At 44.2% G+C, this 23,915-nt stretch overlaps 1 protein-coding gene across 1 annotated transcript in view; it reads left to right on the forward strand.

Moving 5' to 3' along the window:
• The first annotated feature begins 3,239 nt into the window (after positions 1-3,239).
• The window catches only part of NPSR1 (neuropeptide S receptor 1), a 118,308-nt gene continuing 97,632 nt past the window's right edge, over positions 3,240-23,915 (forward strand). Inside the window, exon 1 of the mRNA XM_033073116.2 lies at positions 3,240-3,362. The gene's annotated coding sequence lies outside the window, so the exon portion shown is untranslated. The remainder of the gene's footprint in view (positions 3,363-23,915) is intronic.

Raw genomic sequence — 23,915 nt, forward strand, 5'->3', positions numbered from 1 at the left:
CGCCGGGGCGTGCCCGCCCCACCTCCACCTGGCAGCCATGACTCTGCCGGCTCCCCCCGTGGCTCGCAGCTCGCACTTCCGGGTAGGCAATTTTTTTGAACTTTGTCCATCAGATAAGGCGCACCGGACTATAAGGCGCACTTCCGGGTTCCAGGGAAAATTTTAGTCAAAAGAGTGCGCCTTATAGTCGTGAAATTACTGTAATTTATGAAAATGCGAGATTAAAATCACAAGAGGAGGTAAGTGAAGCAGTCGATTCAGTACTTTTTTGGCAGAGCTCTTCTCTGGTGGCAGTTGCTCTTACTGTATTCATGGAGGGGAAAGGGTTTGTGCTGTCAGAGCAGTTCAGGGGTTCTGACAGATTTTGTGTCTGGGCTTAGCCCTTAGATTTCCATGTCTGCTTCAAACTAGGAAGCATACCTGTAATCAGAGACTTCAGCTACACATCAGTTCTTTTTTTCTGATTTTAAACCTGCCTTTTGGGAGAGGGTTTCCACAGCCTATTTCCTTTGCCAGATTATTTTCTTCAGTGAAAAAGCTACCTTTTTGCAGGTGAAAGGTTAACAGAAAAGTGCCCATATTTGATGTTTTAATTTAGTTTTTAAGTTTTAAAATGGGTATTTTTTATGAACCCTGTTTGAGTGTTGTTGTGAGATTCCTGTAATTTCAGCAGTCTCTTTACTTCATACTCTCCTTTAGATAGCAGTAAAATACCTGCTCTTTCTCCAGCTTAGAAGATCGCTATATTTTTGTTTTCTTTTCCCCTCTCTGTGTTGCCACAGAATAAACAGGGAACAGCCAAGCTGTCAAGTGGCCTTCTTCTAGTACATAGATTAACTACTGGTTTTTCCAGCACTGCAGCTGAGAGTAGCCCAGTGGCTATTCCTTTCTTTAGCATCCTGGCAGGAACGAGTTGCTGTGAGTCCAAGAAACAGACTAATATTCTTCAGTTTAGCATTTAAAAGCTGGATGTCCAGATTTGTGAGGTTAGGATCTCCGGTGCTCTTGATGTACCAGCTTCGTTTAGGGTTATCTTCCAAATGAGCAAAGCAGCTAGTAGTTGCTAAGAGGCTGTTTATTACAAAAGTGCATCAGTCTCAAAAGGCACAGTCACAGACATTAAAGTCCATGCTAAGTTTTGGTATAAAGTTCCAAATAGAAGCAGAAGCTGCTCTTGTCAAGGTCCTGGGAAGCTGATGTTGCTGTGGCAGCTCATCTTCTTGGGTGTTGCTGGCAGCGAGCAAAGCAAAGCAAAGCAATAGCAAAAGCAGTGGCAAGAGTAGTGGCAAAAGCAATGGCAAAAAGCAATAGCTCTCCCCAGTACATAATCTTATATAGGATTTTTCCAACAAGCTAGGATGCAAAGTCGGACCACTACTTCTTAACCTATTTGAATTCTAATTTCCTTAACATGCTAGAATACATATAAACTATACATACGATCTATCTTGTTCTATCTGAAAAATGTAAGCAATATTCTTACTGGAGCTCTGTCTAAGCACTGTCTAAAACCATGCTCCTGGAGCCTGAACTGAAAACATTACTATATTTTTCAACCTTCACTAGAACTCGCACTTCTACTCTGGCATCTGAACCCTTCACTCACTAAAAGCACTGAAGCTCATTCTAAAACTTACTGACTTACTTACTTACCCTAAAACTTAAACTTACACTTCTACTTTATGTGTAACTTAACATACTTCAATCCATCCCAAGACTTTAATTCAATCCCTGCACTCTGATTTTTCTGAAAAATTCAGAGAGACACCTTGCTCACTGACTCCAACACAGATTGAGTTTTCATCTAGACTATCTCCCTTCGCTAGGCAGATAAAGGCAATTGTCAAGGTGATCCATCACATTCAAGAAAAGGGGGGTAATTGTCTATAAAACTTTCTCTTTCCTGAAAATCTGTATTTTTTTAGTCTGGAGGTTGTATTTCATATTAGGCTAGCATTAGCAGGATAAATGTTTGCTCTGTTCAGTAGCCAACATCTTCTGGAAAGGGAGATGTTCAGTTCCTTCAGTTCCTTCAGTTCCTTCAGTTCCTTCAGTCCCCAGATGAAACCTTGTTAGGCTAGATCTGTCATAGCTGAAAGAAAAAGAGGAACAAGGGAACCTATTTTGCTTACCGCATTAGTGGAAAAATAAACCCTATATCAGAGTGATAGAACAAAAGAATGTTTAAGATTTTCAGTTCAGATTTCCCCTGAACTTGCACCATTACATTCATTAGTGCAATCAGTATAACAATTTGTATGAACACATCAGCAACAGCATCACAAAAATCCCTGCATGTCAGAGCTCTTTAGCCTTGCCTTCTTCTTATCTAGGTGGAGATAATAGTATTTAACTTTTATTACTGTATTTTGAAATTGTTACACTTCAACACAGCTTGTAGTTTCAAATATAGACTGTGAGAGCCAGGCAAAATTTTAGTTTTTCCAGAAGGTTTGTTATTGTACAATAAAAACAATTCCAAGCTATATTGATATGTATGTTAAAGTGCCACTTTAATGCAGTGTAAGGATTGGATTCCTTTACTGGGATGTCTGCAAGAAAGAAGACTGAGAAAATACTGAACAACGAAGCATAAAAGACAAAAATAGTAAATCTGATAGGCTGCTTGACAGGTCTCTCCTGGTAATTCCATCTTGATAGAGGAACGCCTTGACTGTGAAGACACAAAAAGTGGTTGAGTCAAATCAGCAGATCTCTACTTGATGAGGGCACGAGTTTCAATCTAAACTATTAGAGAAAAAGTTGCTTTGGGAATAATTTGCTTTTGGCAGTAACACTGTGGATATGCCTGGCACTGATAAAGCAGGAGTGTTAGCCATGGAAGGGATCAAGTCAGGAGGCCATGTATATATTATGTATAGGTCAGCAGGAAACCTGAACGAGCAGAAGTGCAGGTGAGTAAGGAGTAGTTGCATAGTGCTTTCAGTTCCCAAGTGTGCAGCACTACAATACTTAATCTGTCTATATGCTGGTCTCCCAATTGTAAATGGGAGGTAGTTTAATTTATATATCCCTCCCTGAGGTGTGAATTTGGTCTCTCTGAAGGTCATGAGCTATGTGCACAGGAATGTCTTGGGTGGATTGTTTTTAAAAGCCAAGGTACATGCAGAAGTAGTCAAGTAAGCTGCTAAGTCTCTGAAAGGAAACATATGTTCATTTTATTTATTTGCTTTTTTTCCCTGAATATATTGAATGTGTGTTTTTGTTTTGTATTGCAGCTTACACTGTGGCATATGCTTTACTGATTACAGCAAGTTGAGCCTGCAAAATTCATTAACCTAGCAGAAGAAGGATATTTACAGTGATGGTGAGCAAACTGGAATGAAAGGACAGATATCCAGGTTAGTTTTAAATATGTCTCACTGCAAAATTAAGAAATTGATTGAGAAGTTCAGAGAACAAATCTGAGCTTACTTATTAGTAAATCCATTTCAAAAGGCTGAGGTGAATTTTCAGAGTTCAGTCTCAAAGCTTTTTGTTAAGGTTGTAGAGTTGTACAAATATTGGAGGTACTTAATACTTTTAGGCAGGACTCAGTGGGCTGATTCCTTACTAACTAGATGATAACAATTCTGCAGTGACAAAGCTTTAATCTGGATATGTGCACCGAACCATCACAGCAGTGTGTTAGTGGTTACTGTTCTGAAGAAAAAATAGTGTGGCCATCTGTACTTGCACTTGCTGAGTTTTAGAGCCACATGGAACTGTTTGGTGCTGAACTCTTTGGTTATGAAAATTGTTCTCTGATGTCAGGGGCAGAGAGGAGAGGGATGGTTCTTTGCCAATAGTGAGAGAAGCTAAGCTGATGTTCTTCTGATACCAACTCCCTAAAAATTTATAGTGCCTATAGGTCAATATGGCACAGCTGGAAGAACTGTGAGAGGCTGTACATTGCACTCCCAGGACAGTAGTTACCATGGGCAGCAAAGCTTGGTCCCCTTGGTGGCTGAGATAAACAGTGAAAGGAATAGGAGAATTCACATCATTAACAAGTGCCTCAAGGGTTGACGACATTGGCAAAATTTCGGATTTTTTGATCATGGGGCAACTTTCATGGCACCTGCCCTGCTGGAACCAGATGGGATCTATCACTCAGTTAAAGGCAAAAGATTTTTAACTCATGAATTGGCAGACCTTGTTGAGAGGGCTTTAAACTAGGTTTGGAGGGGGAAGGGGATGCACCTGGGCTGTCTGGAATCTGGCCCAAGGGTGGTAAGCCTGAGTTAGGGGTGGAACCAGTAGCCCAGCTGAGGTGCTTGTATACCAATGCATGCAGTATGGGTAATAAACAAGAAGAGCTGGAAGCCATGGTGCAACAGCAGAACTATGAGGTAGTTGCCATCCCAGAAACCTGGTGGGATTACTCACACAGCTGGAGCACTGCACTGGATGGCTACAAGCTCTTCAGAAGAGATAGGAAAGGGAGAAGAGGTGGAGGCCCTTTATATTAGGGAGGCTTTTGATGCCATGGATGTTGAAACTAATGACAATGAAGTTGAATGCCTGTAGGTGAGAATTAAGGGCAAGGCTAACAAGGCTGACATCCTACTGGGAGTCTGTTATCATCCACACAACCAGGAAGAAGAGGGGGACAACTTATTCTATAAGCAGCTAGATAATGTTTCAGGATCATCAGCCCTTGTTCTTGTAGGCAACTTCAACTTGCCAGACATCTGCTGGAAACTTAATACAGCTGAAAAAAGGCAGTCAGGGAAGTTTTTAGAGTGCACAGAGGACAACTTTTTGATGCAGCTGGTGGGTGAGCCCACCAGGGGAAGGCCTGTGTTAGATCTGTTGTTTGCAAATAGAGATGGACTGGTGGGAGATGTGGTGGTTGGAGGTCACTTGGGGCATAGTGATCATGAATTATAAAGTTCTCAATATTTGGTGAAATCAGGAGGAATATCAATAAGACTTTCACACTGGATTTCCAGAGGGCAGGCTTTGGCCTTTTCAGGAGACTTATTCAGAAAGTTCCTTGAGAAGCAGCCCTTAAAAGCAAAGGAGTTCACGAAAGGTGGGCATGCTTCAAAACAGAGATCTTGAGGGCACAGGAACAAACTGTCTCTATGTGCTGAAAGGCGAGTCGAAGAGGCAAACGTCCAACCTGGATGGGAAAGGAGGTTTTGGAGGAACTTAGGAATAAAAAGAGGATGGATCATCTTTGGAAAGAGGGTCAGGTCTCTGAAAAGGTATTTAAGGGAGCTGCTAGAGCCATATAGGAAAAAAGTTAGGGAGGCCAAAGCTCTGTTTGAACTAAAAATGGCAACTTCTGTAAAAGATAATAAGAAATGTTTTTACAAATATATTAATGGTAAAAGGAAGGGTGAGTCCGGCCTTTTTTCTTTACTGGATGAGGGAGGGAAATTAGTAACTGCAGATAACGAGAAGGCAGAAGTGCTTAACGCCTTCTTTGCCTCAGACTTTAGTGGGAAGACAGCTTGTCCTCAGGACAACTGTTGTCCTGGGATGGTAGATGGTGTCTTGGAGCAGAATGGTCCCCCCGTTATCCAGGAGGAGGCAGTCAGAGAACTGCTGAGAAGCTTAGATGTTCATAAATCTATGGGACCAGATGGGATCCACCCCAGGGTGATGAGGGAGCTGGCAGATGAGCTTGTGAAACCTTTCTCCATCATTTACCAGCAGTTGTGTGACACTGGTGAGGTTCCAGATGACTGGAAGCTGGCCAGTGTGACACCCATTCATAAAAAGGGTGGAAAGGAGCATCCTGGTAGCCATAGGCCAGTTACCTGACCTCAGTACAGGGTAAGGTTATGGAGCAGTTTATACTGTGCGCCATCATGCATCACTTAGAGGATGGCCAGGGTATCAGACCCAGCCAGGATGGGTTTAGGAGGGGTAGGTTGTGTTTTACCAACCTGATCTCCTTTTATGACCAAGTGACCCGCCTGGTGGATGCAGGAAAGGATGGTGGATGTTGTCTATTTGGATTTCAGTAAGGCCTTTGACACTGTCTTGCACAGAATACTCCAGGAAAAGTTGGCAGCCCATGGCCTGGACAGGAGCACTCTTTGCTGGATTAACTGGCTGGATGGCCAAGCTCAGAGAGTGGTGGTGAACGATGCTGCATCCAGCTGGGGATCAGTCACCAGTGGTGTCCCAGAGGGGACTGTGCTGTGACCTATTCAGTTCAATATTTTCATTGATGACATGGATGAGAGTATTGAGTCCTTCATTAGTAAATTTGCAGATGACACTAAGCTGGGAGCGTGCGTCGATCTGTTGGAAGGTAGGAGGGCTCTGCAGAGAGACTTGGACCGGTTGGATGGAGGCACAGAATCCAATAACATGAAGTTTAACAAGTCCAAGTGCTGAGTCCTGCATTTTGTCCACAATAACCCCCTGCAGCGTTATAGGCTGGGGATGATGTGGCAGGCAGAAAGGGACCTGGCGGTACTGGTCAACAGCTGAATAAACATGAGCCAGCAGTGTGCCCAGGTGGCCAAGAAGACCAACAGCATCCTGACCTGTATCAGGAATAGTGTGGCCAGCAGGAGCATGGAGGTCATTCTTCCCCTATACTCAGCACTGGTGAGGGTGCACCTTGAGTGCTGTGTCCAGTTCTGGGCGCCTCAGTTAGGAAGGATGTTGAGATGCTTAAGCGTGTCCAGAGGAGAGCAACAAGGTTGGCAAGGGGCTTGGAACACAAGCCCTGTGAGGAACGGCTGAGGGAGCTGGGGTTGTTTAGCCTGGAGAAAAGGAGACTCAGAAGTGACCTTATCACTCTCTACAACTCCCTGAAAGGTGTTTGTAGTCAGGTGGGCGTTGGTCTCTTTCACCAGGCAGCAACTGACAGAACAAGAGGACACAGTCCCAAGCTGTGCCAGGGGAAATACAGGTTAGATATTAGGAAGAAGTTTTTCACAGAAAGAGTCATAAAGTACTGGAATGATCTGCCCAGGGAGGTGGTGGAGTCACCATCCTTGGACGTGTTTAAGAAAAGACTGGATGTGGCACTTGGTGCCATGGTCTAGTTGAGGTGTTAGGGCATGGGTTGGACTTGATGATCTTGAAGGTCTCTTCCAACCTGGTCATTCTGTGAATTCTGTGAAAGCTGCCAACAGAGTTCTCAGATCCTTTTTAAAAGAAAGATTAAAACTTCCCTTTCTAAGCAATGTGATTCCCCTATTAGCACCAAACAGCCTATTAGAATTTCTTTCTCTTCATGAATATGTACAGTAATTTCACAACCATAAGGCGCACCGGACTATAAGGCACACTTCCAGGAGTCGGCAAATTTTGCAACTTTGTAGATTATATCAGGTGCACCGGACTATAAGGCGCACATTTTTGTTTGCCTCGAAGATCCATGCCGCATGCAACAAAGTAACTTAATAGTAACAGAATCCTGTGATCATGGAGCTTACTGGCAGGTGCTCAATTTGCAAACATTTTTCATAGATTGGCGTAGCCTTTAAATGCAGCCCCAAGCGCCCTCCCCGTGCACAGGGCCCGGAACTCCCCCCCGTCCCCGGCACCGGCTGGCGAGGCAGGGCTCGGGGCTGCCGTGGCTTGCAGCTTCTGTGGCAACTCACCCCTTCCCACCCTCCCAGCGCTGCCCCAGCACTCCGGCAGCCCCGGGCAGCTCTGGGAGCCCCATGCTGCCCCGGCGCTCTGGGAGCTGCGTGCCACTCTGGGAGGCCCGTACCTCTCCAGGGTTTTCCCCCTGCGGCGCTGCTGCCCCGATGCTGGCGGCTTTCCCCCAGCCCCTCGGGCTGCACCGCCGCAGCACTTTCCTGCGGCTGCAGGGGCTGCGCCTCCTCCGCTTTCACGCGGTCGCAGGGGCTGCACCGCCGCCACCACCGCCTTCCCGTGGCCACCCGGGCTGTGCCGCCGCCACCTTTCCGTGGCTGCCCGGGCCGCACCGCCACTGCTACTGCTTTTCCCCAGCTGCCCAGGCCACGCTGCCACTGCCCCAATGCCACCGCCAGGTGGGCTCTGCTTAGCTTGGGGCTATTGCAGGCTCGCACTTCTTGTTCTCCCTGCACCTGGGCCGGGGCTGCCCGGCTTCTCATTTCCCCCGTGCCCGGACCAGGGTCGACACCGCTCGGCTTCTCATTTGCCCCGCCCCTGCACCTGGGATGGCACCATCCATCTTCTTGTTCCTCCCACACCCGCACCGGGGCTGGCAGCAGCTCCCTCCCTCCCCGCGCGGCTCCTGCTGGCCGTGGCCGCCCGCTCCCGCCCCACCTCGCCACTCGGCGCTCCCACACCACCGTCCCCCCATTGCGGCTCACACTTCCGGTTTGGCAAATTTCACAACTTTGTCCATTATATAAGGTGCCCCGGACTATAAGGCGCATTTCCACGTTCGGGGGAAAATTTTAGTCAAAAAGGTGTGCCTTATAGTCGTGAAACTACTGTACCCAGGGTTTTTTAAAATAAGGTAATACAAGCATTGTGCACTATTTTTCTACTTTTGGGTCAACCTAGCAAAATGGGCCTCTAGAAATTGGTGTAATCCTGGGGACAACGTGTGTTACCAGCACTGAGGTGTTACAAGCCACCCCACTGAAACTTTCTGTCAGCATGGTATTTGTTGTTCATCAGAAATAAATGTCATTATGCCCACTGAAAAATATTTTCTTTTTCAAATATATATATATTGTCTTGGGTTACAATACAGGGTGTGATAAAAAAGATCTATTCTATCACCATCTGTTGAGGGTGGGGGCAGTGATGCTTATCTCCATGGGAGATGTTCTGCTAATGGGCCATCCATTGAAACCAGGCAGGGCATTGTTCTTTATCTTTTCACAAACCATCCTACCTCCAGGGAGGTATTTTCTGATAATGGCCCATTTAGTCCCACTGTATGACTGACAAAATTACTTAATCCCATTGGAAGTTGCTCCAGCCAGGGGGAAAGGCCCAACATTTCTTACCAAGATAAAACAGAGGTTTTGGGACACTAAGGTAGCCCCCTTCTCCACTGGACTCCAGAGGGAAGCTGGATTTCTCCACATCACCACTGGACCTCTGGAAGAAAACTGCACCTTCTACAACACCACTGCTTCAACTGAATCACATCTGTCACTACAAAAGGACTACAGCCACCATTTAATCGAACTGCTACCAACACCCTGCCTGACGGGGTGTCAGATTGTACTCTGACTTTGTCAGGGCTTGGCATCTGTTTCTTTGTAGTATTGTATTTCTATTTTAATTTCCCTAGTAAAGAACTTTATTCCTAATTCCCATATCTTTGCCTGAGAGCCGTTTGATTTCAAAATTATAATAATTTGGAGGGAGGGGGTTTACATTCTCCATTTTCAAAGAGATGCACTCCTGTCTTTCTTTCTTAGCAGACACCTGTCCTCCAAACTAGGACACACACACACACACACATATATATATATATATATATATATATATTTGTATATATATATATATATACAAGGCTTTATATGTTGGTGTAATTGAACTTAGGTGAATTAGAGGTAAACTACCTTTCTCAAGTCATCTGTGATTTAATCCAAAAACCTGACGGCATGTATCAGTGCTGATAATTAGATACATTAGTACCATACACCAGCGGAGTCCAGGCAATCTGTCCCACTACAGACATCCCAAGTAGATCACCAGCAGATTATAAAACTCTGAACCATGTCTTAAGGTTTAAATGACACCCCATAATATGCAGGGCTATGGCAGGCACGGTAATTAGATAGGAGGAAAAGTCTGACCTATCTGCCTTCTTTGCTGATTGCTGCATGTCCCAAGGGAACTGAGAGGGGGCAAGGTTTCATTAAGCAAGTTTTTGGTGCTGCTTCATTGCACCTTCACAGCACTGATTTAGAATTTGCTATTTCTGGCATTTGGTCACTGAAAGGACCAACAGGATCAACAGAAATAGCATCATATTAATTAAAAAATAAAACTGGTGCTTGGTAGGAAATGCTAATGACTTGGATTCCCCTCAGCCCAGATTTTAAGGTATTTAGATGTTTAAAGATACAGGTAGGTACTTGGAAGATTTTTCCAAAGTAGTTGTATGCTCAACTCCAATTATTTTTAATGAGACTAGTGTGCCTCTTTATTTCAAAGATGTCTGGTAGGAAAGTATCTGAGAGCTAAAGCACTGGAGGGCCTTTACAAATCTGCTACAATGTCACTGTTGAAAAAGTTTTATTTTAGCATTTATTTGAGCATTTTTTTAAATTTAAGCATTATTTAAGCATTACAAGACTGATTTGCCATTAAAGCGATCTGTAGATTGCACTAATGCCTTTAACTTTTTAGTGGGCTTATGGCATCCAACACTAAATGGCCAAACTGGAGAAAAATAGTATTTTCCAGCTCCTCAGAAGAATAATTATATGTTACAGTTATGGTCTGAAACTATGCAACTGGAAAATGAGGGGAGGAGGAAGGGGCATGTGTATCATAAAACATAAGAGTGTGTTCTGTGAGCACTGCAGGGAGCATGGTACTTTCATGCTACTGTCTGAGGAGAAGTGAACCTCAGGTTTGAAGAATCTCCTTTCAGTGGCCTGAAGATAATGCTTGGTAACATGATGCAGCACATGGGGCATGGACTTGGCACCAGGAGAGCCAGACGTCTGCCTGATCACCAATACTCTTCTTTGCTGGTCCAACATCACCTCCCTTGGAAGCTGTTTTGAGAAGCTACTTGCACAGAGTCACCTTCATGTGGCAATAATAGTGAAATAGGGACATCATCAGCCAAGGAGGCCAGGAAGGTCTGGATGTCCCCACAAGCAGGGACTGTGAGAAATTTGCCTGTGTTCACCCACACCCATGGCTCAATTCACACACACACACAGGCACACATCCTTTTCTCACCCTGGCATGCTCCCTTGCATATCGACCAGTGTAAATATGAATTTTAATACTAGAAGAAAGCTGTGTTGATAATGATACCATTAAATACTATGGTTTCTCAAAAGCATATTTTTTCCAATGGTAAATGAAAAGCAGCGATGGAGTTGGGGATGAAAGGTGGCTAAAAGCAAACCATACTGGTAGAATATTAAAGCATGAGGGTACACAGGAAATGTGTGCTTTGATTTGATTCTAATTCTTTTGGAAGAAGGGGATATTGAAAAAGAAAGTACTGAAATCCAAAACTGAGACAAACATCAATATGTAGTTAAATAATAACAGAAATTGTTACAAAGATCGGTTTGATAATGGTAATTAATGAGATCAAAATTGTGATGGTGATGATTTCTTTCATTACTGACTTAATTTGGTGTGACTCTGAAGCTACCGGCCACAGTTTGACCTAAAAAATCTTTTTCCCTAAAATAGTGACAGTAATATTATATTGCTTCAGTTAACCACTAAGTTGTGAGGTTGCCATAGGTGCAAGGTGTGCTTACAAAGGGGTGGCAAGGGCTATGGTATTGGTGTATTAGCACCGTATATGCCTGTATGGAGTTTGATGAAAATTTGGATCAAGTAGCCTTCTAGTTTTAAAAGATGTCTGCTTTCAGACTAGCTGAAAGAATTTGTGCAGAACTCAGTGAGTAGTTTTATCTATAAGCCAAGATAAAAATGAAAGTAGAAGAATTATGGCTCTTCTAAAATAAAAGCATCGCAATACGATGTGTCAAAATTGCATTCTTCAAAGCCTTCTCTAGTGTGCCCTGGAAAACAGTGTGAGACCCTGCTGTCATTAGTGAAACTATTTGATTTTGTATGAAACAAAATATGAGTAATATTAACATATTACAATATTCTATCTTGACCCAAGCATAGAAATAATGATTTTGTGTACCTGAGTGTGTGTGTGTATGCAACAACTGAATTAAATCAAGTTAATAAAGAGCAATGATTTGAAAAGCAAGATAGTAAGAGTAGAAGCTTATGATAGTTTAGCTGATGCCTTTTTTGTTTTGATTCATTTTTGACATTTACTTCAGACTAAACCTAGAAATTAGCTATTCCTGATTTGCTTTTTTTCCTTTAGTCTATTATCTCAGAGGGACTGTCAATATATCCCTTTGAAATATTACAGTGCAGAAAATACCTTTATGCTTTTTCAGCCTGGGTTTTGTTTTCATACAATAGGCATTTACAAAATATTAAAAACATTTCTATAACAATGGTCCAGTGCATCTCTCATCTCACAAGGACAAATCTCTTTCCATTTCCATAGGAACACTGTAACAAATCATTAGTGAAGGGCTGGGGATTATTATATATCCGTAAGCAGTAGTTGGTAGTTTTCTGTATGGGTAAAATCTAAGACTGTGGTCATTTGAAAGCAAGTAGGACATTGGAGTCAAATTAATCTTCAGGCAGTATTGCTTGAAAGCCCTGTGAGATAGTGCAGATCATTGATCCGGTAGGTACTGACATTGCTGGGAGTCTGGTCTAAATCTTAACAGATATGAGGCAGTTTACAGTTTACAAGGAAGGGCATTTGCATGTTCCCAAGATAGTAGTGTTATTCCCAAAGACAGTAATCTGCTTCTTGGCAAACTAGAGCAATAAACTCTGTAGCAAGAAATCTATATCCAAAACAGGAGCTAAGCCCATGAGCATCTATCTGTATGCCAAATAAGGGGGCAGGCAATGGCTTCTGAGATGTGAAGAGTTCTGTCTAATGCTGTGCTTTGAGTGTCCATAGCACTCACCCAGACAAGATGCAAACCCACGACTCCTCCGCTATAACAGAAACATCACTTCCTTTTGTGTGGGAGTGAGTTGTCCCTTATGTCCTTTACTGATTTTGTCCTTTGATGCAGTTCTTATGGAACTTGGAGGGGCTTTATGATGGTAGTCCAGCATTGTAGATGATGATGTCTGACAGTTTCCTCTAGCAAATTATTGAATTTCACCTGAAAAAGTGTCCTGGATTCCGCTAGTTCCACATTTCCAGTTCCCCAATGATTACAAATATCTTATTTTTTAAAGACTGTTTATTAATTTCCATTTTGTGTCCTTTTGCTCAGGTTCCAACATCATCTTTTAATTTAGAAGTTCTCCTTTCTGGTGGAGAATTGGATGCTACTTTCTTTGAGTGTTATTACTGAAAGTACAGTAAATTCACGAATACAAGTCGCACTGAGTATAAACCGCATCTCTGGGTGTTGGCAAATATTTCGGTTTTTGTCCATAAATAAGCCGCACCCGAATATAAGCCGCTCTGTCGTTCGCAGCGAGGACCCGCGTGCAATTAGTAACAGAACCGCGGGAGGGCGGGGTTTACTGGTTGAGCTAAGGCTGTGCAGGCTCGGCCCGCTAGGGGCTGCTGATGGGGCCAGGTGGCCCAGCCCGGTGCTGCCACTCGGGGCCGACCGCCGCTGCCACTGGGCTCGGGGCCACCCGCCGCTGCCACTGAGCTCGGTCACCCCGGGTCGGCGCTGCCCCGCGGTGGCAGGCAGGGACGGAGCTTTCCCGCGCCCGTGGTGCCGGCGGTGGGCAGGGACGGAGTTTTCCCGTACCCGTGGCGCCGGCGGCGGGCGCGGACAAAGCACCCCGCCTCCTCCCCGAGCCGCGGCAATGGCTGCACGGGGCTCCCGTCGGCTCCCTGAGATGCGGCAATGGCGGCGCACGCTTCCACCTGCCTCCCCAGGCCGCGGCAATGGCTGCGCGGGGCTCCCGTCGGCTCCCGGAGCCGTGGCAATGGCGACGCCCCCTCCCCGTCCTCCCTGGGCCGCGGCAATGGCGGCGCAGGGCCCCCGTCGGCTCCCTGGGCCTCAACAATGGCGGCGCGCCCCCCCCCCCGTCCTCCCCGGGCTGCGGCAATGACGACGCGCCCCCCCCCCCCCTCCCCAGACCGTGGCAATGGCGGCGCAGGGCCCCCGCCGGCTCCCCGAGCCGCGGCAATGGCAGCGCCCCCCCCCCCGTCCTCCCTGGACCGCGGCAATGGCGGCGTGCCCCCCCACCCATCCTCCCCTGGGCTGCGGCAGAGGAGGGAAGAAGAGAGCTCTCCCGCCTCTCTCCCCGCCTCCCGTGCTGCCTGCAGGGAGCCAGGGCAACACAGTAACACTGTAACAATCGTGGAATGCCGACTTTTACTGGCAGGCGCTTGGCTCGGCACCCTGGCTGGCACGTCTGGGGTTGTAAATGTCAGAAAATTATTCACATATTAGCCGCCTCCGACTATCAGCCGCACTTCCGGGTTTCCACCAAAATTTTTGTCAAATTGCTGCGGCTTGTATTCGTGAAATTACTGTAATCATTCCATCCCATGTGTATCCCAACAGTCTTCAAATGCTGGATATTGGGTGTGATTTTTCTATGAAAAGCACAGTAGTCAATGCAATAAATGAAAAGAAAAAAATGTTGGTCAGCTCAGTAAAAGAAAAGATACATTACGCCATTATGACTTGTTTGATTAGTTCTTCAGTTCTTGGCAGAAAGATTTTCAAGTTGGTCAGACTTCCAAGTGGATTCCTCTGTTCCAGCCTTTCTCTCCTGTACCCTCACTCCCTGGCACACAGTGTATCATGGACTAAAGCTGCCTTTTGCTAGCATCAATTAAGCACTAAGGGTCCACTTCGACTAAGGTTTTTGTTTGGATCAGAGTGAAATTTCAAGTGAACCTCCTGTTTTCCCACACTTCCTGGACCTAATTTTGTACCATGATGTGGCCTTAGAGTTCATGAGCTGTGTTGTTTCAAGAGGAAGTTAAGGTTGAATATGTGCTGGAGGCCAGCACTTCAGCAATAAATGAGCATCCTGGCCAGGGGGCCACACTAGGAAGTAAAACCAAACACAGTACAGTTGGGAAATGAGGTCCTCAGCATCATGTGTTTCACTCTACAGGCCCACCCCCATGGGCCACATTCCCCACTATTGCAGACGTGGGATCAGTGTTGGTTCCTGGGTTTCTGATGGATTATATAAGTAGATCATACCTGCATGAAGTTTTTTTTGACCTTATGACATCTTTGCATCAATCTTTATAACTTTTAATCTGCTACAGGGATTATCTGACATTCAGTCAAGTAGATGAAACTGTCAGAGGAGTGCAAACCAGTTATTCCTGCCATGCATGAATGAAATCTCATGGAAACACTTCACCAGTAATCAAGACTAGGATCCAGGAACACTTTCACCTCCTTGAAACAGATTCCTTTGGATGGTATCCCTTGGTAACATACTGACTCATAAACAGCAATTTGAGGATAAAGAAGACAATAGTACTAGTAAAACACTGAGGTAGATTAATGTTTAAAGGCTTGAGTTAATATGATGGATTTAAACCCTGCATTTGCATACATTGAGTTTTCTTCCTTGGTGCTGAAAGCATAAAGATTTGTCTTTAAATCTTCCTTATTAGCTTAAAAATGCTCTTTTAGCAGAAAGAATAACAACCTGGTTATCTGTGTTTTAGTCAGATGCATTTACCAGAGTATGGAGTAGGAACAGATGCTTTATGATGGTTTTCCATCTTGTCCAAGGTGAGTTGTTCTTGTAGCCCTTACAATTGGTGATATGCAAAACAGGGTTTACCTGACTGTAGTGCTCAGGACCAGGTTCTGTATTAATGTACTCTGACTGAGAAAAACGGGCTTCATGCTGTAGGAATGTTTGCAAGACAGAATACCTGTATTAACAGCTGATTAATTAGTCTAAGACAAGCCTGTGGCTCTGCTCCTGCAAGCTTATCCATTTGCTTTTCCTCTGACTGTCTGAAGGATTTGTGATACAGTTTAAATGGAGATTTGAGATCTCTGTGTGTGGGCCGGAGTTGGTATTCCTGTGGCAGTAATGACAAGCTTGTTCTTGGTGTTGATACAACAGTGAAGACAAGCCTGAAGCAATAACATTTTATACTTCTCTTAAAATAGCTTCATTGTGGAATGGCCACCACTTCCAATGAAAATGAGCCCTAAATGCAGTACATGGTTGGTTGTTTGCAAAATTGTACTATCAGTCCTTCTTTCTTTTAGTTTATTAAGTTTGTGGACTTGGTTATGAGATAGGAATGAGAGATTACGTAGGATATGAACAAGTAAGTTGTATACTTCCATGTATATCCTTGTTCACGTAACTTCTGCTAAAGTAATTTATTCTTGAATGCAGAGAACATAAGCATGGTTCCCTATTGAATATCTTAGTTATAAGTATTGCCCAAGGTAGCATCATGTTTAAATTTTAGGCTTTCTACAACTCTGTTCTTGGAGTATGTTTTGTTTGGCACACTAAATCTTTGTAGAGTTTATTTTATTGTTAATAACACTTTGAAGAGGAAGAGCAAATACTCTCACTCTCTTATCCTGTTTATTGTAGGGGTTTGTGACAAAGACTGAGATACGTATTTTGATGAGCTCACCTCAAAATCAGTTTAAAAAATAATGAATCAAACATGGAAAATCTGATTGTTAATCCCTGAAAACTACTTCTTTTCCCTTCCTGACCCAAGGCTTAGGTATGGAAATGGTGGCATTTTGCCTTGGGTGAGTTGATTTCATCTTCTGTAATCCTGAATTTTTGTAAAATTAGATGTGAATGTCAGTGCACTGAATGCTGTAGGAAAATTACTTTTCTTGGATGACATACTCCTCCCTTGGTTTGTACAGCTTATGGACACTCAGAGCCCACAGGATGGGCCCCTAGGAACAGCAGTACTGGATATCACCTGCTTTGGGAGCCTCTCAGAGCAAGCCTGTATCACTGCTCTCTCACTGCCAAAGGGAAGGCAAAGGGAGAGGGCACTGGTGTGAATCTTTTCCCTCCTCATCCCAGGACAGGAGGAGGCCAGGCTGGTGTGGACTCTGCAGGTCTTTGCACTCTCATGTGTTGGCTTTGAGGTTGGACAAGTAAGGAAAAAGGGATGTAGGAAAAGAATTTTTTCTCCAGTCATCTTTGCCTGAGTTTTATCCAATTGGGAATGGTTTCACAGAAGCTGCAGTGAAGGGTGAAGGGCCTTGAGGGGAAGCCATACAAGGAACTTGGTCTGTTCAATCTGGAGGAGATTGAAGGGAGACCTCATCGCAGTGAGCAAATTCCTCATGAGGGGAAGTGGAGGGCCAGGCACTGATCTCTTCACTCTTAGGACTAGTCACAGGACTCAAGGGAATGACCTGAAACTGAGCCAGGGGAGTTTTAGTTGGATATCAGGAAAAGGTTTTTGACCCAGAGGGTGATTGAGCACTGGCACAGGGTCCTCAGGGAAATGGTCACAGCACCAAGCCTGAAAGAATTCAAAAAGCATTTGGACAACACTCTCAGGAACATGGTGTGACTTTTAGGGCTGCTCTGTGCCAGGCCAGAAGTTGGATATTGATGATGCTTATGAGTCTCTTCCAGCTCAGAATATTCTGCAAATGCATGGAATTGTTAAAAGAATGACTGTTAGTCTTTCCCTGGGATATTAGTTCTGGTTTAAACTAACTTTCTTTCTTGTATACTTTTTAGTGCAGATATTATTAATTTAGAGACATCTCTTTCATGGAATGTTTCTCCTCTTTCCATTTAAAGACTCTTTTCTTGCTACTATAATCCTGCCAGCTGTCGGCTCAGGGGACAGCTTATTTTCTCACCTTCTCACCTTTCTCACCAGACTGACAGATATATCCTTTGGGGTTGATAGGAACAACCTAAGAAAAACAAGCGAGGAGGGGTGGTGGTGGAAAAGAAAGCCAAGTGACACACTGAAGGTGATATCTCCCAATAATTCCTAGCTGTCCATGGGCACTTGGCTACCTCTGTGCTGAGGCTGCAGACTCAGCATGGGAAAAGACCCCTTGATACTCAGACGTTTAGAAACGTCTTCTCATGAAGACCTACCTTCAATAATTTTTTTCCTGATTGCATGCACTGATTACAGCAGCAAAATTGTGAAGACCATTGGCTATATATAAATCATGACAGGAAATTAAATACAGCTCCCAGCTGAGCTTAGATTCCCAAAAAGTCTTTTAATGTGTTAATCTGTTTCACTACGTACCATAATTGATAATTTTATCTTAAGCTATATGTTTTCTTGGAGTTCATCCTACTAGAGACTTTGTAGAAATCTTTCCTTAGTCACAAAGCTCATGTGCAGCACTCTGACAGACATCCCACATTTTATTCCAAATTAATACAAACTGACAGCCTTTACTGAGCCATCTTTTTAGTAACATTACTCACTGTCCCTGCCTCAGTCTCACCAAGTGCTGAATTGCTCATGGCAACCCTCATGTCATATTAGTAGAAAAAAGATTGGGCATCCATTAAAAAATTACCAAATTAATGATTCTGCCACCCAGATGCTAACTTTGCTTGTGTCTCTCATGTCCTACTGTTGTTAAGTTCTCAAACGAAAACCAAGATTTTCAGAACTGACGGGTGCTCTCCAAATTAGGTGTGTTGAATTTAAGATGACAATTTAAAAGGAATTCATTCTCAATGTTTGCTTTCCTAGGTTGCTCAGGTTGAGCAGGGAAAATAGAAGTATCCAATTTTCCACAGGTTCCTCAAACTGACATTCAAATTTCATTTATGGAAAGTTTTGTTCTCTCCCTTGTCCTGATATAGTGGCTTCTGAGATATGAGAGACATTTTATTTTTTTACTTTTTTGATACTTATTTTCAGATGAATGATATTTCATTTGGTCCAGTGTCCTGAATTTTAGTTGTGATGTTTTCCTTTGCATTTTCAATGTTTTGTAAAGAAATTTGTTTGTTTATTATTAATGGAGAGCTATTTTAAGAAAGCTGGTCACATGCCACACAAAGGGACACATGTCCCTGCTGTGCAAGTAATCTTGCAAAGATGTATTAACAAATGCATTTATGACAGTGGTATTCATGAAGGGCTGAGAGGGAGCAGAAGTCATCTGTATGAACCATCTGGAGTAAGTCCCTGATCCTAAGTGACCAGTGCTGGATGCAGCAGCTGCTCACTGGGACTGGGGCATCATGGGACCCCACATTAGGTCATGGGATAAAATGGGTCCTGAGCCATAGGCAGAGGTTGGAGTGTCATGAGGAGAGGTCAGAATGGGACAAAAAGGGCTGTTCATGTGCTTGACCCTGTCTGCAGCTCTAATGTTATCAAGAGTAACAGAGCCATCAGTAGTTTGGGATTTATAGATGTTTGTAGATAATATACTGGCAATAAATGAGGTTGAAATTTTTTAAAGAAACTGGCCACTATTAATAACATCCCTTGATCAATTTAATGCATTTCAGTTTGATAGCACATGGTAATCTCTCCTTGGAGACTGTTCTTGGCAGGGGATAGATGCATGTACCTCTAGTTTCTCTGTGTGCGTGGCAGGATGAGATGAAATAATAATGGTGAGCTGCTTGTAAGTGGTTATATTTGTATTCCCTTGCTTAAATGAATAAGCCATTCTGCTTTAAGTTTGGGATATTAGTGGTATTAAAAGTGCCTTATAATGCTGCCTTTCTGAGTGCTTCTTGTAAGGATTATCAAGCTGTGTGGCTCGTACCTAGCTGTTGCTTTTTGCTGTACACTTCTAAGCTGCCGGCAGTGCTTTATCCCAGAAACTGCTGCTCATTGAGCTCTGATAGAAGTGTCCCTCCTCTGGTGTTACAGCCACCAGAATGTACATTCATCCCCCTGGTAAAAAGAGTAACGCACCACAAGCCAAATGGGTACTCAGAGATGTCCATAAGAGACTTGGTTGACTTAAATACACACATGGCCATTTATTTTTCAGCTGTGGTCAGAAGATGAGCATTATGCATCTCCAGTTTCAATGTGTATTATGATTCTTCCTAGCCAAACAGATTGAGGGATGTTAGTTCTTTCTGGTTTATTGCTCTCTGTTTATTCCTTTTCCAGATATGCAAGGAGAATTGCTCAAAGTTCAGAAGTGTCTGCTTCATATTACAGTAATTTCACGAATACAAGCCGCACTGTTTTGACCAAAATTTTGCTCCCATACTGGGAATGCGGCTAATATTCGGGTGCGGCCAATATGTGAATAATTTTCTGACATTTTCAACCCTGGGAGTGCAAACCAAGTCAGTGCAAACTGCAAAGTCAAGCTCCTGCCAGTAAAACCCTGCATTTACACGGTTGTTACAAATTGGTTACTCTGTTGCGCGGCGGGTGGAGCTGCTCTGTGCAGGCAACACAGGGGGTGGGGAAGGCAGGGCTGCTCTCTCCTGCTGGCCCCACGGCTCGGGGGAAGCAGGGGCAGCTCTCTCCTGCTGGCCCTGCGGCTCGGAGGAGGCAGGGGCAGCTCTCTCCTGCTGGCCCCGTGGCTCGGAGGAGGCAGGGGCAGCTCTCTCCTGCTGGCTCTGCAGCTCGAGGGAAGCAGGGGCTCTCTCCTGCTTGGCCCCGCAGCTCGGGGGAAGGTGGGGCAGCTCTCTCCGCTTGGCCCCGTGGCTCGGGGGGCTCCTGTCCCCGCGTGCCGCCGCTGCAGGAGCAGGCAGGCTACATCCCCAGCTCCCATGGCCACTGCGGGTGCCGGTGGGCTCTGTGCCCCACCTGCCGCCGCGGGGCAGCACCGGGCTGGGGTGACCGAGCCCAGCGGTGGCGGCGGCCGGCCCCAAGCATCCCCGCCGAGTGGCAGCGCCGAGCTGGGCCACCCAGCCCTGTCGGCAGCCCTGAGCCCTCATGGCCCGAGCCGAGCCAGTAAACCCCGCCCTGCCGCGATTCTGTTACTATTTGGCAACTTTGTTGCACGCAGGTCCTCGCTGAGAACGACAGAGTGGCTTATACTCGGGTGTGGTTTATTTATGGACAAAAAACAAAATGTTTGCCAACACCCGGCGATGCGGCTTATACCCAGTGCGGCTTGTATTCGTGAATTTACTGTACCTCTGGCAGAAATGCCACATTTCTAGCCAGTGGGTGAATACATACAGTCCTGTTTTGCTGCCTTAACAGGCACAGATGCCTTTGAAGAAACACCCAAATGTTTTGAGGCATAGCTGAATTCCAGCCCTGAAATTTCTGAAAGTTTGCAGCAAAGAAGCTAAGCAGTCGAAGGAAATGCTTGAGGAGCAAGACATCTGGGTTGACCTAGGCTGTCTGCCTGCATCAATAACTACAGTAGAATAGTAGTGGTGGATCTGCAGAGCAAAAGAGCTGACCCTGCAGACTTAGCAGGCAAGATATTTCAGAGAGATGTGCTTTGGATTAGTCTTCTTCTGTAGGGTCCACATCTGTCAGTGACTGGAGTGCCCTACAGTTGTAGAAAGCTTCTTACAGGTAAGTTTTATTTGAAAGACACCCAGTTTGTGTTTCACAGGATTGCTCAGCCATGTGAACCAAAATGTGGTAAGTGGGAAAAATTGGGAGGTTCACTTCAAAAGGGTGCTCTTGATCGGAACTAAAATGCTAACACAGATGGACCTGTAATTTTTCCCTGTCTGTCATGATTTCTAGTAAGTCATGTAGGAAACTGCTGCACAAATCTGAAAGCTCTATAGAGGTCTCCCATTTATTTCTTCTCACAGTGCTGGCAAAGGTACTATTTTTTCCAAGCTAAATGTCCAGTTATGGCTCAAATACTTTATTTAATTGGTGATAAAACCCACTCTGTGTGTTGGGGTTTTTAGAAAGACCAATTTGCTACAGTCTAACAGCCCACATGGACTGTTTGCTTGAAAGCCAAATTACCGGTTTTATTCAAATATCATTAAGGGCATGTGAAAACTGAATGAATTTCTTAGGACACAGGGAGTAGAGAATCTGCATCAAATGAAATTTGCCAGAGGAAGAAAATTCTGATTTATAGTTTCTATGGCACTGTTTCTGCAATGAAATTTCCAAGGGGATTCTTAGGGAACTGTAATCCAAAAGCAAATGGATCAGCTTTAATTGTGTTTTCCTGTGGAGCAGAAGCACAAGCTCAAACACCCACCAGTGTTTCCTGACTGAAGCTTTCATCTGTTTTTACTGCAAGTTTTTTTCACCAACTGAAGGCGAATAGATTTGAAGAAGTCTTTCAAACATGTAAGAGCTGAGGGAGGTGAATGGGGTGCAAGGATGAATTAATGTTTATGTGCAATACTTGCTGAAGTTTTGTGCATGATTACAGAAGGTTATCCTTTGTGTGTCATGGTCTGGGTGGTAGAACAAAGCTGAAGCCACTGATCAGAATTCAGAATGTAAAATTATTTCTCTTCTGTAGGTTCAGCAGGGTTTTGCTAATGACCTCTGAAAGCCAGGATCTCATGGAGAATATTTAGATGTTTCAGTCGTGGTATGGCAGTTTGAAAAAGGAGAAGTTAGTTGGAAAAAAAAAAAAAAAGAGGAAAAGAGAAAAATAATCCAGCTTCAGGGGTTGTTTTTCAGCAAAGACTGGGGACGAACTTGGATCACACAGGACAAATGTGTAAACTTGCCGATTTTCCTCTGGAAATACTAATTTATATCAGGACAGTCACAGAAGGGGTGATGAGTGAAACAAGGAGCGTGATACCAATGTAGAGGACATCAAAGACATTGTTTCTTAAACAATGTTATAAATGAAAACTGTTTATTTAGCCAAAGAAAATAAAAGCACAGTGGAATGCTTGCATGTCAATACTCAAGAGGGTTAGGTTCCCAATGAGAAGGACAAATCTGAGAGAAGTGACAACAAAGGCATGCGAACAAATGGTTATTAAAAAGCCATAAATAAAGTGATGATGCAAACTGGATTCCCAGCCATCAGAAACGTGAAGTTCTGAACCAGCTTTCTGTGCTGGAAAATAGTGGGGGGAAAAAATCCATGTCTAAGACTGAGCTGGATAATACTTTGTGAAAGGAATAGTATGAGGCTGTACCTGCAAGAGGAGGAGATCAGATACAATGATCCTTCAGGATATTCCTTCAATTTCTATGTTTGGACATAGAGTTGTTAGAACATACTGGAAAAAAAAGGCATAATTCAATTCATGTAAAAGCAGATATTTTTATCAATAAACAAGTAAAAAATGTGTTTCCTTAGGATCATGTTGTGAATGTGAAACACAATCAAAGTAAAGGCAGTGTTGTTATCTTTGCTGGTAGCGGTGCATTATCCAATACAAGAGGTCAAATGATTATTGTATTCTTGCTTGTGCATTATGTTTGGATATGTTCTGGTTTTACTTGCCTGGAATTTTTTTTCTGAGATGTGTATATATTGTAGCAATGCTGCATGTGCCTGTAAACAGGAAGGCTAATCATTACAGCAATATGGATGAGGTAATGGAGCGTGACTGTCAGGAGCGCAACTGGTGAGCAGACAGATAATAGGCCAATGACTAAGACCTTGTCAGAAAAATGAGACTTCTGTGAAAGATGCCTGCAGTTGTGCGCTGGGGATATGGAGACTGGAAGTGGCCAAACACAATTGTTTGGACAAAAAGACATATGGTTTAAGATGAACATATTGCTGATGATGACTGGGGCTCAACTGTGTGCTTAATGAAATGAAGAATTTTAACTAATGCAAAAGTACAAAATGCAGTGTTTGAAAATTTGATTAAACATACGCAGACAGGAGCTGTGATCTGACTGCTTTCTTGGTTAACTACATCTGGACTTTCTTACATGCTGTTTGTACAAACACAGAATCACAGAGTGGGTTGGAAGGAACCTTAAAGGGCATTTAGTTCCAACATCTCTGTCATGACAGGGACAGCATCCACCAGATGGTTAAAAAGCCTCATCCAGCCTGGCTTTGGTCAGTGCAAGGGATGGGGCATCACTGAGCTTCTCAGAACAACCTGTTCCAGTCCCTAATCACCCCCACAGTAAAGATTTTTTTTCTAATATCTAATCTAAACCTGCCCTCTGTCAGTTTGAAAACATTCTTCTTGTCCTATCACTACATGTAAAAAGTCCCTTTCTAGCTCTCTTGAAGGCCCCCTTCAGGTACTGAAGGCCATAAAGTCTCTTCTCCAGACTGAACAATCCCAACTCTCTCAGGCAGTCCTCATAGGAGAGGTGCTCTAGACCTCTGTTCATGTTCCTGATCTTCCTCTGGACTCACTCCTATAGGTCCACATCCTTC

This window comes from Catharus ustulatus, chromosome 1 (genome assembly GCF_009819885.2).
Source record: "Catharus ustulatus isolate bCatUst1 chromosome 1, bCatUst1.pri.v2, whole genome shotgun sequence".
Lineage (NCBI taxonomy): Eukaryota > Metazoa > Chordata > Aves > Passeriformes > Turdidae > Catharus > Catharus ustulatus.